Below are 8,461 nucleotides of genomic sequence, written 5' to 3'. Positions count from 1 at the left end.
CCAAGAGTCCTTTGACAAAGCATAGTGTTATGCCCAGATTTCAAGATTCCCAAGAAGCCACCAGGGAGCCAGCCAGTCCGATGCAAAAGCAAAGAGTCTTTTATTTTAAGCCCGGGCTTAGCTCCTCTACCTTCCTTACTGACGCAGCAGCAGGTGGCAAAGAGAAAGCAGTCTGCTCGAACCAGGGGTTTTATAGAGGGTTGGAGTAGGGGCGGGAGAGGGGGCTGTGCCCCCCGCCGATTGGCCAGGTGCGAGCTGGTGACCCATTACACAGGATGTGGTCATATCTATGGTGCGCACTTCCCTTGATTGTCATTGGTTAGTTTAAAATCCCGGGCGTGGCCAGCAGAGGCCTGGGCTTCCGGGAAGAAGGCCGCACATGGCCCCAACATGGAGGATACAGGCAAGATGGAGGGCATAGCCCTCGCCCTTTCACATAGCTTGGCACACTCCAAACTATTGTTGGAAAATCCTGATCCCACCAACCTCCTATGTAATAACTTCTCCTGAACTTTACCTTGCTTTACCTAAGAGTTGTAAATCACCATTTTAGAAGTAGCAATTACTATGTATCAAAGTTACGAGCTATTGTAGTTACATATTAGAAAAAAAACATTTTTAAAAAACTTGATAAAACAATGTATTGATTTTTGAAATGTGTAATTTAAACATGTATGACATATATTTACTTTTAGTTAAACTTTCATTCTCTAAATTTATAAAAATCAACTAAATTCTTTTGGTCAAAAAGTAAATCTACACATCCTGTACTGTATTGAATAAGCAAGGAGTGTCTTTGCTGGATTCCAGTCTCCATCTCTTAACCTTTACTCTGCTAAAAAATAAAAAGAAAACAGGTACTATTAATAATTCAAGCCCCTTTTCAATGAATTCAGGTGATGTAACCAGGACATGCTTTAGCAATGACTAGTTCCATGACTAAAATCATTTGAGAACTGCTTGTTTCTCATCATAATTTGGTCTTAAGAGAAATTGTGGGTGTCTTCTACAGAAGACAGTAGACTGTTGACAAAAAGCCAATGAAGACAAACAGATGTTGTGGTCACCAAGTTGGAGAAAGAATACATAAATTTTGTCCCAAAAGCCTCTTGCCAGAACTACTATAAAGAGAAAAATTCAAGCGTGATCCTCTACCTCCCGCTGGATGGCAAATATTCAAATGCATTTGTCTAAACTCACCAAAGATACTTGGCAAGTTTGTCTTCTTCTTTCCACTAATTATAGGCCAAAAAGAATGTAACTATAAACCTGTTGTGCATAGTAATCCCCACCATCCTCAATATACATATTCTTAGAAAATGTGTGAATAAAATGAAGCAAATCCTACAAGTCAACAAAATTTTATCCTTCCACTAAAATATTGGGACATTAACATAAAAAAATGAGTATGTATTGTTGCTGAGCAAGCTTATTTCAGAAACTGTCAGATACGTGCTCTTATAAGAACCTTAGAAGATGAAGGGAAAAATATTGTTTCATTATAATAAAAAGGGAAGGGGACCAATTGAGTGTATTTCTGTATAAATTTCCGAACCAAAAATCTTTTTATGAGTAAAAAATATGGGCACTTTATTTTAAATACAATGAAACCAGAAACTGTCCATTTGCCATGGATCTTGAAGAAGTCTCTGGTATGGAAATGAGGGAAAGAATATTAAGCCTGGAATATTGGCACCAATAAGCCAAAAGTAAGAAAGAGGGAGCATTGTCTACTTCCCCAAAACTACATTAAGGCCAAGAATATGTGAATAAAACCAAATGGCAACCAACAGTAGTAACCAGACAAGCCAGAGCTCCTGGCCACTGACCAGAATTCAGCTTTCCCTGTTAGTAACAATCCTGCAGAATACAAAGTTGTAGTCACTAGAGTATACATAGATATGTGATAGGCAAAATTCTCAGATAACATACTGCCCTACAATGACCCATGCCCTTGTAAAATCTCCTCCTTTTGACTGTGAGCAGAATCTGTGAATATGATGAGATATCAGCCCTGTGACTATGCTAACATGATATGGCCAAAAGAAGATTATCTGGGAGCAAGACCTCAGGCCAGGCTTTAAGAGCTGAGTAGTTCCTGGCTGACAGCTAGCAGACAATGGAGCTCAGTCCTACACCCATGAGGAAATGCATTCTACCTGCAACCAGTGAATTTGGAAGAGAATCTTAGCCCCAGATAAGAACTGCAGCCCTGGACCACACCTTGACTTCAGCCCAGTGAGACCCTAAGCAGAGAATCCAGTTACACCAAGCATGTCAAACTCGCGGCCCATGGGCCACATGTGGCTCACAATGAATATTTTTGCAGCCCAGCCAATATAACGGTGTGTAAGAAATGTTTTAATAAAAATTTCATAACTTAATTTTCACAATATCCTGTTATACATAATTATTAATAATGAACTATAACATCCAGTAATGACTGATTACTATAATCGTGTTGCATTAATTTCCCTTATGCACCTTATGCACAGGCGCACCATTTCTCTCCACTAATAGTAGCAGCGAATATTTTAGCAGCCAATTGCCATGTATGTCACTAGTCTTGGACTGACTTCTTTCGTGTGTGCAACAGGAAATATTTCGCTTTCAGAGAACAAGAAAAATAGGTTTGTGTTATGCTTATTAATTTGTGCAGTTATTCAGTGTCTGGTAAGTTAATGTTCAAGAAAAAATATTAATTTTTATTAAAATGTTCTATTATTTTATGTTAATGATTACTCATTTATTTCAGCTCTTTGTATTCAGCATGTCTCTATCAAAATAAACCTACATTTCTATGAAAATTGAAGCTTTTGTTTTTTTGTGGCCCACATAAACTAAAACCTTGTTTATTTGGCCCATGTTAGCCTTTGAGTTTCACATGCTTGAGTTACACTGTTCTCAGACTTCTGACCTATACAACCACCCTATATAATAAAAGGCTAGGAAACCAAGATGGCAGCATAGATAAACACCAGAGATTGCTGCCTCGCACAACCACTTCAAAAATACAACTAAAAGACATAATGGACATCATCCAGAACCACAGGAAGGCTGGCTGAGTGGAAATTCTACAACTAGAAGGAAAGAGAAAAGCATACCGAGACTCAGAGGAGGTGCGGTGCGGAAGTAAAATACAAAGGTGCGGAGGTGCATGTGGAGAGGGCTGGCGGCTGAGGACACGATTGTCTTTTTCAATTGGGAGGGAGTTTCAGGCTCTGAGCTCCAGTTCCGGGCGAGTCTCTGGGGACCCAGACTCATACGGGAGAAACGGGACTGTCTGGCATCTGTCAGAACTCGAGGGCAGCTTTCTCTCAGAGGCACTCGCAGCGATTGCCGGGGCCTCTGAAGGCAGGACTGAGAGCAGCCATACTGTTCACTCCGCCCGCCCTGTTGATCCCCTGGGACCCCATCCCACCCAAGCCGTGCATGGAGGCTTTGCATATGAAAGGCCCGGCCCTTTGTAATCTGAAAATTACTTAACAAACTGCAGCTGCCTCAAGGCCCCAGGGCAACTTGCATTGCTTTACAGCTGGCTTCTGCTGGGTAGCCTCAGGCAGAGGCTAGATTAGCACCTCCTTAGATCCAAGAGCCAGTGTACCCAGTGGTCAGAGTGGGACCATCCAATTACAACTCCTCTGATCCACAAGGGACACACTCAGGGGGCAGACTCAGTGAGCACCAAAGCCCCACTGAAGCAAGTCTAGCCCCATAAGGGTGTCTTCAGCACAGAAGTTCTCCCACCGTAGACACAGCTGATTCTCACAGCCAATTGGCCTGGAGGTCAAATCCTTCCAGTGTTACCTACAACAATCAAGGCTTAACTACAACAAGACTGTGCACGAAGCCCACAAGGGGGTGCACCAAGAGTGTCTACCTCAGGTAATTGGGGAGGCTGAGCCACTGGGCCCTATAGGACACTTAGCACAGAAAGCCACTCTATCGACACAGCGAAGCATAAAAAATGCCGAGATAAAGAATCAGGACACAAATGACACAAAATGGAGGAAAGCACACTACTGGATATAGAGTTCAAAACCACACTTTTAAGGTTCTTCAAGAACTTTCTAGAAACCGCCGATAAATGTAGTGAGACCCTCAAGAAATCTAGTAAGACCCTCGATGTTGTGATAAAGGACCAACTAGAAATTAAGCATACACTGACTGAAATAAAGAATATTATACAGACTCCCAACAGCAGACCAGAGGATCGCAAGAATCAAGTCAAAGATTTGAAATACAAAGAAGCAAAAAACACCCAACCGGAAAAGCAAAATGAAAAAAGAATCCAAAAATACGAAGATAGTGTAAGGAGCCTCTGGGACAGCTCCAAGCATACCAACATCCGAATTATAGGGGTGCCAGAAGATGAGAGAGAGCAAGATATTGAAAACCTATTTGAAGAAATAATGACAGAAAACTTCCCCTACCTGGTGAAAGAAATAGACTTCCAAGTCCAGGAAGCACAGAGAACCCCAAACAAAAGGAATCGAAAGAGGACCACACCAAGACACATCATAATTAAAATGCCAAGAGCAAAAGACAAAGAGAGAATCCTAAAAGCAGCAAGAGAAAAAAAGTCAGTTACCTACAAGGGAGTACCCATACGACTGTCAGCTGATTTCTCAACAGAAACTTTGCAGGCCAGAAGGAAGTGGCAAGAAATATTCAAAGTGATGAATACCAAGAACCTACAACCAAGATTACTTTATCCAGCAAAGCTATCATTCAGAAGTGAAGGTCAGATAAAGAGCTTCACAGATAAGAAAAAGCTAAAGGAGTTCATCACCACCAAACCAGTACTATATGAAATGCTGAAAGGTATCCTTTAAGAAGAGGAAGAAGAAAAAAAGGTAAAGGTAAAGATACAAATTATGAACAACAAATACACATCTATCAACAAGTGAATCTAAAAATCAAGTGAATAAATAATCTGATGAACAGAATGAACTGGTGATTATAATAGAATCAGGGACATAGAAAGGGAATGGACTGACAATTCTTGGGGGGGAAAGGGGTGTGGGGGGTGCAGGAAGAGATTGGACAATAATTGTGCACCTATGGATGAGGACAGTGGGTGGGGAGTGAGGGCGGAGGGTGGGGTGGGAACTAGGTGGAGGGGAGTTATGGGGGGAATAAAGAGGAACCAATGTAATAATCTGAACAATAAAGATTTAATTAAAAAAATTTAAATAAATAAAAGGCTAATATGCAAATTGACTGAACAGTGGAACAACCAGTCGCTATGATGCACACTGACCACCAGGGGCCAGATGCTGAACACAGGAGCTGCCCCCTGGTCGTCAGTGCGCTCCCACAGAGGGAGTGATGCTCAGCCAGAAGCCCTGAGATGGGCTCACAGCTCGTGAGCACAGCAGTGGTGGCAGGAGCCACTCCCGCCTCCACAGCAGCCCTAAGGCTGTCCAACGGCCGGCTTAGGTCCGCCTAAACCATCAGTCAGACATCCACCGAGGGCTCCCAGACTGTGAGAGGGCACAGGCCGGGCTGAGGGACCCCCCCCCCCCAGTGCACAAATTTCGTGCATCAGGCCTCTAGTGAAATAATAAATAGGAGTTGTCTAAAGTCACTAAATATGTCATAGCCTATTACACAGCAATATAAAATGTTTACACACTTATAACTGTACTTGCTGAATCAATTATTACTAATGTATCATGTTAGCCACTTGTTTAAAAACAACCTCTTGAATTGAACTGATGACAGACTTCTTTCATATCTGTGAGACGTTTCTCCTTAGAAACTGTTGAAAATAAAATCCAAAAAAGATATATCAGAATTTTAATAGTAAACATGGTTTCTTTATCCTTGTTACATCACAGGAGGTGTGTGTTAAATTTTAGCAAATTTACAGCATCTTATTGGAAATATTCTTACTTTGGTGATCCAAACCTGTGTAAAAATTGTAAGTGGTTCAAATCACATGCTCATTTAATGTCACCTTTGAGTGTTTTCCAACATGAGCATTTGGTCCAATGTCCATAATTTCAAAGGCTATAAATCTGGTAACCATAAAGTGGTAAGCCAACAGGGCCAAATACAGAAACTGTGAGCAGTGAAGCAGGGATGTTTCCATTTGGTCTCTGTAGTCTATACTCTGGAGGAATCCTATTCCTCCCCCAAATAAATCTTTTTTTAACTGAATTTATTGGGGTGACATTGGTTAGTAAAATTATATAGGCTTCAGGTGTACAATTCTATAATACACCATCTGTACACTGTATTGTGTGTTCACCACCCCAAGTCAAGTCTCCTTCCATCACCATCTATTCCCCGCTTATGCACTTCTAGCTTCATATGTCCCCTTTCCCTCTAGTAATCACCATACTGTTGTCTGTGTCTATTAGTTTTAATTTTTTTGTTTAATCCCTTTACCTTTTTCACCCAGTCCCCTAACCTCCCTCCCCTCTGACAGCTCTCAGTTTGTTCTCTGTACCTATGACTCTGTTTCTATTTTGTTTGTTAGCTTATTTTGTTCATTAGATTTCACATATAAGCGAAATCATATGGTACTTGTCTTTCCCTGACTGGCTTATTTCACCTAGCATAATTCTCTACAGGTCCATCCATTCTGTCACAGAAGGTAAGATTTCCTTTTTTACATTCAAATAGTATTCCATAGTTTAAATGTACCATATCTGTTTCTTCACTCATCTACTGATGGGTACCTGGGCTACTTCCAAATCTTGGCCATTGTCAATAGCATTGCAATGAACGTAGGGGTGCATATATCTTTCAAATTAGTGTTTCAGATTTCTTTGGATACGTTCACAGAAGTGTAATCTCTGGATCATAAGAAAGTTCCCTTTTTAATTTTTTGAGGTAAGTCCTTGCTGTTTTCCATAGTAGCTGCACAAATCTGCACTCCCACCAACAGTGCCCTAGGATTCCCTTTTTACCACATCCTTACCAACACTTGTTTGTTGATTTATTGATGATAGCCATTCTGACAGGTGTGATGTGATATCTCATTGTGGCCATAACCTGCACCTTCCGGATGACCAGTGACACTGAGCATGTCTTCATATGTCCATTGGCCATCCATACGTCCTCCCCAGAGAAGTGTCTATTCAGGCTCTTTTGTTTTACTATGTCTGGTTTAAATAAATAGTACGTACAGTAAACTACAGATGGTAACGAAAACCATATCATTTAATACTGATAGTAGAGTATGCTTAATTAAAACAAATGAGACACAAACTTCAAATTAAACAATACCTCCTCTGGGTGAAAAATCTCAAATGCTTCAAAGATATTCATGCAAAACTTTACTGAGCATTTAGTGCAAAATTGGACTAAGCAGGAAAAGTTTTCCTATCTTTTCCTTGTGGAATGAGCTTATGATGCTTTTTAAAAAAACTTGAACAGTAATAGATTTTAGTCTTAGTTTGTATTACAGTATTTTTATCACAAATAGCGTTTCTGAAAAAAAAAGTCTGAATTTTCAAAAAAAGCAATCCTAACTAGTTATATTCAAATGGGATGTCTATAACTGGAAAATATATGAAAATGTTTAAATAAAATCAGATATGAAAATTTTTCCAATATTATGATAAAGTAAGTGTATCCAAGTAAATGACTTAATGTAAAGAGACTTAGAACAATACTGAACTGTTATATGTTTATTATTATTACAATCATCAATTTTAACTCTTGGACATCATTTGACTTCAGTCTCTTTGATATCTACAACAGTAGTTCCAGGTGCACTTCCAAATACCAGAAATTAATGGCAATATTGAAGTGATTAAAAGATTCTATATGATTGCTCAACAAATAAAAAATAACCATAATCAATTATTAGCGGTTATGGTGGCTAGAAAGCATTCATGATGTTGCCTATGGAGTTGTCATCATTTATTGTCATGTCTGCTCAGATCTGCTCACGTCTGACCAGTGAGGCAGCATTTTGTACATTTCAGGGTGCATGCAACCACTCGTTGGCAGTTGGTCAACATTATGCTTGTCCTCTTTCCTCTTGCTCATAGCCAGCTTGCCCTTCAGTACCACTTTGCATGAGCTCCTTCGTACTTACCTTCAGTCTCTGTTCCTAATGGCACCCCATTCCCCCTCCACGTGTAGCTCACTTTGCCCCACTAGATGTTGTCTCCAAGGGGCTCCATTTTTGCATCCTTTCATGTGCCCTCTCGGCTCAACGAAATACACCTCTGCTCTCCCACTAGTGGAGTTAGTTGCCCCAACTGCAGTCTTCTCTCCTCACTTGATTTTCAGCAGCTACACCATTTTAGACTTTTCAAGGTAAAAATCAGACATGTGCCTAATGCCTACTGAAGTGAGAGTAAACGAATCAACATCACCTATGAATTTACTTATCTACTCTGGTGGCCTACTCATTTCTGCAGGACACCCAGCAACCAACCAGGGGTGAGATGTCAGTTTCCCTTTACCAGAAGCGTTCCTCTGGAAGAAGCACCTACTT

This window comes from Myotis lucifugus, unplaced genomic scaffold, assembly GCF_000147115.1.
Source record: "Myotis lucifugus unplaced genomic scaffold, Myoluc2.0 scaffold_59, whole genome shotgun sequence".
In the NCBI taxonomy this organism is placed as follows: domain Eukaryota; kingdom Metazoa; phylum Chordata; class Mammalia; order Chiroptera; family Vespertilionidae; genus Myotis; species Myotis lucifugus.
The sequence above is the reverse complement of the archived record's forward strand: the minus strand, read 5'-3'. Positions refer to the sequence as shown.